Below are 7738 nucleotides of genomic sequence, written 5' to 3'. Positions count from 1 at the left end.
GTCACCTACTCCAACCCCCTCCCCTTTCAAAGAGTTGCCACAGAGAGGATTGGACCACCCAGCGGCAAAAGCATTAACTGCAGTCTCGGAGCATAGAGACCGCACGTCCATATCGTTGCGACATTGGCTCCTCCTCCCCAAAGACAGGACATTCTTGATAGCGATTTACCGGTAATAGTTTGGGAATTTTCACTGTATTGCTTTTCCCTCAGCACCAATTCTTGAAAGCTTTTTGCATCAATTCAGACCTTATATTACTTGCTGTTCAAATTTTATATAGGAATGTCTGCATTCAATAATATTAAATTGTCGTCTTTAATTTTTCTAAACCCAAATGGTTGCCCAAACTATACCTTGATAGATCTTGTTGCCACCAGCTGTTATTTGCAGCAAATTACAATACACACAATGCTGTCTCACTGGTTTCCTGGTTTAAAGTTTCTTATGAATAGAAAGTTGCAAGAAACACAAATGGAAACAACACAATGGCTTGAGGAATCCAAAATCATTTATTGATTACATACCATGATAGAATAAGGCAACAATAAGTCATAAATATTAAATATAAGATCAAAGTTAGGAAATTACAGTTAGACAAGTAGCATGGGCCTAAGCAACTTGGAAACTATTAGAGAACCACATGATCCCTCTAGAATAGATACTGATTGCAAATCCTGTAATCAAAATGATGTCAACATTGTTGGGAACTGCAATTCAACATCTAGACTACACTGTTCTCACTGAAGAACTATTATATTTAAACTATACAAGACAGTAAAGTTGTGATTTAATAATCTAACCCCACCCACCCCTTCACTTAGCATTTTGGCTAATCAGATTTATCAATCATTTTGAAATAAGGGAGCAAAATACTTTAGTGCATAGAATAAGCAGTTTGTCAACTGAGGGTGGCATATGGCTCCATTTTGTAGATATCTGAAGTCATTCAAGATTGGGCTGATTAAATTTTGAAGCGAAACTTCCTGAGAGCAATTAAAAACAATGTTAAATCCAGTAAACTAAAAGTAACACCAGTATCTCCCATTTAAAAACAATACCATCACAACCTATCCTGCAATAAAACTCTTGTTGCCCTTACAGGTGAAATTTGTCCCAACTGGAAAAGTTGCTTTGACCAGAATAACCTGTAAAAGTCCTTTTCCAATCCCTGTGTCAGGAACACAGATTATTTACACTGCCACTTTCCAGATTCCAAACTGTCACAACTTATTTCTGTTTTTTTTCCTGAAGGTCTTAGGCAGCCTTACTGGTAACTTTGGGTCTTTTCCTAATTGCATCTAATTATGGCACCATGTCCTGGCATCATCATCTTCTTTTTTCTTGAAATAGCCTTTTTCTCAGTCTCTGTCCTTTACTCACAATTAGGGTAAGGTTGAAGTCATCCTTAGCTGGATTTCTTCCCTTATTCAAAAACCATCAAACTGCAGCTTCAACACTGTAAAATCTAAGACTGTTACCTTGAAGAGAAGGCAAGCAACTGACTGTGACTGAAAGCAAAGGCAAGAAGTAAAATAAGATGGCAATTCAATTTTCTCCCAATTCAAGGATGGGTGGATAATGCCCTGACTCAGCAGTGAGGAACATACCTTTCTAGTATCTTTTATAATCACCAAACCATTGTTCTGCCAAAACAACAGTAAAAAGGACAGCCTTTACATCACCACATTAATGACTGGATGATACTAGAAAATGTTGTAAGCCACTTGCTGCTATCTCCTTTTAGTTCCACTCTTCTCTCCCAAATAATATAAGACAGTGTTTGCATAAAAGAAGTACAAATAGACAACTACAAAAGAATCTATGCTACCGGGAGTTCTAAAAATGCAATGGACACTAAACTTTGAGGCATTGTGTCAGCTTCTGCCTTGCTGTTGCTTCAGCTGCCATGAAACGGGAAGGGGGGGGCGTCTATTTGGGAGGGGTTAATTAATGTGCTGGGAATGTTCTAGGATGTACCAGTCGTTGGGACTGCGCATGCGTATGTGTTTCCCGCCTGCATCAACGGCCTACACATTCCATCGTTGGCCTGTCTTTTTGAAGTTATCTCATACCTGACATTTGAAGGACTTATGATTGGACTGCAGCTTTGATCCTAAGGGGGGGGGGAACGGGCTATCATATATATCAATTGCTTTCGCGCCATATTAATCAGACTTTGCTTTGCTACTGCTCGCTTACCATTTATAATTAGTAAAAGTACTTTGATTTCCAACCCATGGAGTCTCTTAGTTTTCTTTCCTAATTATGGAATGGAGTGGGCCTGACAAGAAGCAAAGTCTGATTAATATCCCTTTCCAGGAGATTTACGTCTTCCGAGAAGGGAAATAATGTCTTCTCCGATCAGAGAGGAGGAGGGCGCCGTTGGAGGAGCGGATTCCAGTGAACTAGGACCTCCCGACCTTTCTTTACACGAGCCCAGCCCGCCTGACCGACCCTTGCACGAAGATTTATTTCAACTGCAAATTTCCAGCCAACCTGAACCTTCCCCCCCACCCCGATGGTCAACTTCGGTGGGACAAAAAGAGATAGAGACAAGCTGGAATGCTGGCCTCACCCAAAGACCACCCCGACAAACTTCGCTGGAGCCGGGTGCCGTGAGAAAACCCCAGGCGAGTGAGTTCCCTGACTATTGGAGCCAAAGGTACTTTGGGGAGAGAAGAGGGGGCGATGAAGGAGAATGGAGAAGTTATGAGCACCAGGGGCACGTGAGAAAACCCCAGCGGAGTGAATTACCTGATTATTGGGGTCAAACATATTTGGAGGAGAGAAGGGGGGAGGAGGAAAGAGACTGGAGAAATTGGCAACGTTACCCACGCCAGGCATCTCCCCCCCCCCCTCGGCCCGCGTCACCCCCTGCGGCTACAGGTTTTGCAGATCAAGGAAGACCTCCCCCCCAGCCTCCCCCCCGAAGACATCGGATGGCTAAAATCCCTCCCTTGCCTGTACGTTTTAATGGTGGTTCTGCTAGCCTGCCCTCCTTTCTTATGCAAGTGTTTAACTACATGGAGATTTATGGCCGGGACTTTGAAACTGACACCATGAGAGTCAGGATGATTCTTTTGTCCTTAGATGGTGAGGCGGCTACATGGTCGACTGCGTTGCATATGTCGGGCTCTCCCCTCTTGGGGAATTTCAACCGTTTTATGGAGGCTTTCCGCCAACGTTTTGATGACCCATTAACTGAGAAGCGAAACAAATTGAAGTTTTTAACCTTTGCACAAGACGATAGACCTGTTGCCCAATACATCCAGGAATTTCAGTGTCTTTCCCAATATATGAGAGGATGGGGGGAGGACGCTCTTCTGGACAGGTTTGCTGAAGGGTTAAATGAAGACATTTATCAGCAATGTGTCAATCGTAACCTGCCGAGACGTTTAATCACTTGGTTTGAGCATGCTGCCGACGCTGAACTCGACTTAACCCGCCTCCGCTATGCCAAAGAAGAAAGAAGGAAGCGGAAAGAGAGGGCGGCCAAGTCCCTCCCCACTCCTGCAACTCAATCGCTTTCCAAAAGACGAGGTGAAGCGAGAGGGCCCCCTTCTGGCTTCTCCAGACCTTTAACATGCTTTCGTTGTGGCAAGCTTGGGCACACCGCCCCCGAATGTCGGGCTAAATTGCCTCTCTCGGCCCAACCCCCTCCCAGACGTGAGGAAAAGTCTGCCAGGGGCCCTGACAAGAAGAAGAAGGAAACGGCTTTCGCTGGGGATTCCACCCCCCCTCCTGTTGCCCAGCCATTAGAGGGTGACACAGATGCTAACTCCTCTTCTTCGGAGGACTCCGATGACGACACATCGCCTCACTGGGTGAGTTCAAACAAGGGGCCCCTTCTAATCCCTATTGAATTAAAAGTTCCTCCTGAGGGGACACCTGCCACCCTCCTCGCTTTACTTGATTCCGGCTGTTCCCGATCCATGATCAATCCAGCCATGGTAGAAAAATTGGGCCTCAAATTGCGCACGTTGAAAACCCCAATTGTGTTTTGCCAAATAGACGGTTCCATTGCGGGGGGGGACCCGCCCATTTTTTTACTGAGCCTTTGGAGATGACAATGGGTACCCATACTGAATTAATCTCTTTTGTGGTCGCACCTGGCATGGACAGGCCACTCATTTTGGGCATCCCATGGCTTCGGAAGTGGAACCCTCACATAAACTGGCGGACAGGCCGCTTACGCATCCGCTCGAAGGTGCCTCCAGTGGGGGAGGGCTCTCCGGACCTGCCTGCCGTCACTGACATTCCTGAAGTTGCCGCTAGAGGGCAGGAGCGTATTGCAGGGGAGGAGAAAATTCCGAAAGAATATCTAGACCTTAAGGAAGTTTTCAGCGAACAATCTTCGGACATTCTGCCCCCCCACAGACCGACTGATTGCTCCATAGACATTTTACCCGGGGTTAAGCTCCCTAAACCCCGCATTTACTCCATGTCACCCAGAGAAATGGAGGAGATGCGTTCTTTCATTGACAAAAATTTGAAACGTGGTTTCATTGAACCAGCCCGCCCCAAAGTGGCTGCTCCTGTACTGTTTCGTGAAAAGAAAGATGGTTCTCTTCGCTTATGCTGTGACTTTCGAAACCTTAACGCTATCTCTACTCAAAACCTCTACCCACTCCCGTTGATGAAGGACTTGTTAGCCCAACTGGGGAAGGGCCGCATCTTCACAAAATTGGACCTGCGAGAGGCTTACTATAGGGTCCGCATTAAGGAAGGGGACGAATGGAAAACCGCGTTCAACTGCCCTCTTGGATGTTTCCAGTTCCGGGTTATGCCTTTTGGCCTGCAGGGGGCTCCTGCTGTGTTCATGCAATTTATTAATCAGATCCTGCACGATCATCTGTACAAGGGCGTTATCGTATACCTGGACGATATCCTCATTTATACCCGCACTTATGACCACCACGTCAATCTGGTGCGCACTGTTTTGAAAAAGCTCCGTGCCGCTAACCTTTATGCCAAATTGTCTAAGTGCGAGTTTCACCAAACTACAATTGACTATCTGGGCTACCGCATCTCCCCTGATGGCATTGAGATGGACCCTGGGAAGGTGAAGGCGGTCACTGAATGGGACGGGCCCAAAACTCGTAAACAATTGCAAAAGTTTTTGGGTTTCGCTAATTTCTACCGTCAATTTATTCCCTCTTTTGCCGACATTGCTCTCCCTATTACTAATTTGCTCAAGACGAAAGGCGACCCGAAGCCTAAACCCAATAAACCTTTGGACTGGACCATGGAATGCCAGATGGCATTTGAAAAGCTTAAACGCCTTTTTGCCGCTGAACCGATTCTTAAACATCCTGATCTCACCCAGCCTTTCGTTGTCCAGGCTGATGCCAGTGATGTCGCCGTAGGGGCCGTTCTGCTGCAAGCCAACGACCAAGGTAACTTACAGCCTTGCGCTTACACCTCCCGTAAACTCACTGACACGGAGCGGCGCTGGGCGGTTTGGGAGAAGGAGGCTTTTGCGGTCCGTTGGGCCCTCGCTACTTGGCGCCATTTCCTAGAAGGCTCTAAACACCCATTTGAGGTTTGGACTGACCACAAGAACTTGGAGGCGTTGCGAACGCCTCGTCGTCTCTCCCCCAAGCAGATGCGATGGGCCCAATATTTCAACCGTTTCAATTTCACTCTAAAGTATATCCCGGGGGGAAAGAACTTCATGGCGGATGCTTTGTCCCGATTACCTCAATACAATTGTTCTAAACTGAGCATCGTTCAACCGCTCCTGGAAGCTCCGGTACTCACACGTCAACAGACCCACGCTCAGAAGGAGGTACCTCAAGATCTACTTTCTGACCTCAAAGCGGCTCTTCCTCAAGACGATTGGTTTCTCAACCATCGGGACGAGTGTACCATGAGGGACGATCTACCGTGGATTGGTGCTAAATTATACATCCCCGCTTCCCTACGACTTGTCGTCCTTCGTCGCGCTCATGACTCCAGAATGGCGGGTCATTTTGGGTTCGTGAAAACTTTGCACCTCGTGAAGAGACAATTCTGGTGGCCGTCTTTAAAAAAGGACATTGAACTGTATGTCGCCAGTTGCCCAGTTTGCGCGACCGCCAAAAAACCACCGGGGAAACCGCAGGGCTTTCTACAGTCCGTCGCTCGCCCAGTCGCTCCTTGGAAGGAGATTTCTATGGACTTTATTGTTGAACTTCCCGAGAGCCAGGGGCATACCGTCATCTGGGTGGTCACTGATTTGTTTTCCAAGCAAGTTCATTTCGTGCCTTGTCACAAGATTCCTTCCGCCAAGGCGTTGGCTAAACTGTTCCTCTCCCACATCTACCGTTTGCATGGGGTTCCCGACCGAATTATCTCCGATCGTGGGGTCCAATTCACATCTACTTTTTGGAAAGAGTTTCTCAAACGCCTTGGAGCCACCCAGGGCCTTAGCTCCGCCTACCATCCTCAGACTAATGGCGGCTGTGAACGTACTAATTCCGTCCTTGAACAATATTTACGTTGTTTCATCAATTATCAACAGGACGATTGGGTTGACTTGTTACCGCATGCTGAGGTGGCCTATAACAACTCGGTTCACTCCAGCACGGGGTTCACCCCTTTTCGGGTCATTTACGGCCAGGATTTTGTTCCTATTCCCGAACTGCCTACGGCCCAGCCTCAGGTTCCTTCAGTTGCCGACTGGAGTGACCGTCTCAGTCGCATTTGGCCTCTGACTCTTTCCACCTTGGACGCTGCCCATAGGGCCCATAAGAAGCAAGCCGATAGGAAACGCTCTCAGCCCTACGAGTACCACGTTGGGGACTTAGTTTATTTGTCCACAAAATTTTTGCACACTACACAGAAGTCAAAGAAGTTAGGCCCCAAGTATGTTGGCCCTTTCCCAATTGTGAAAGTTATCAATCCTGTTTCTGTTCGTTTACAATTGCCCAAACACCTCAACCGTATCCACCCGGTGTTCCATATCAACCTCATCAAACCGGTTCGGGTCTCCCACCTTCGGCCCCCCGATGACCCTCCACCTGCTCCGTTGCTGATTGATGGGGAACGTCATTTTGAAGTTCGTGAAATTCTTGATTCCCGCAGGCACCGTAATCGCATCCAATACCTTGTGGCTTGGAAACACTTTCCCCCATCCCACACGGAATGGGTTGATAAGTCCCACGTTCGTGCTCCCCGCCTGCTTCAGAAATTTTATGCTTCTTATCCCGACAAGCCTTGACTTTTCTCCCCTCCCTCTTCTGTTTGTGTTTGTTATTTGTCTGTTTTGTTTGTTTTCTTCCAGGCCTGACAGCCGTTTCTCCAGGGGACGGCCGGATGTCAGCTTCTGCCTTGCTGTTGCTTCAGCTGCCATGAAACGGGAAGGGGGGGCGTGTATTTGGGAGGGGTTAATTAATGTGCTGGGAATGTTCTAGGATGTACCAGTCGTTGGGACTGCGCATGCGTATGTGTTTCCCGCCTGCATCAACGGCCTACACATTCCATCGTTGGCCTGTCTTTTTGAAGTTATCTCACACCTGACATTTGAAGGACTTATGATTGGACTGCAGCTTTGATCCTAAGGGGGGGGGGAACGGGCTATCATATATATCAATTGCTTTCGCGCCATATTAATCAGACTTTGCTTTGCTACTGCTCGCTTACCATTTATAATTAATAAAAGTACTTTGATTTCCAACCCATGGAGTCTCTTAGTTTTCTTTCCTAATTATGGAATGGAGTGGGCCTGACACATTGGTTGAAAGATTTAACCAATGGC

The sequence above is a fragment of the Thamnophis elegans genome, chromosome 1 (genome assembly GCF_009769535.1).
Source record: "Thamnophis elegans isolate rThaEle1 chromosome 1, rThaEle1.pri, whole genome shotgun sequence".
NCBI classification, from domain to species: Eukaryota; Metazoa; Chordata; class Lepidosauria; order Squamata; family Colubridae; genus Thamnophis; species Thamnophis elegans.
This window is presented reverse-complemented; position numbering follows the sequence as displayed.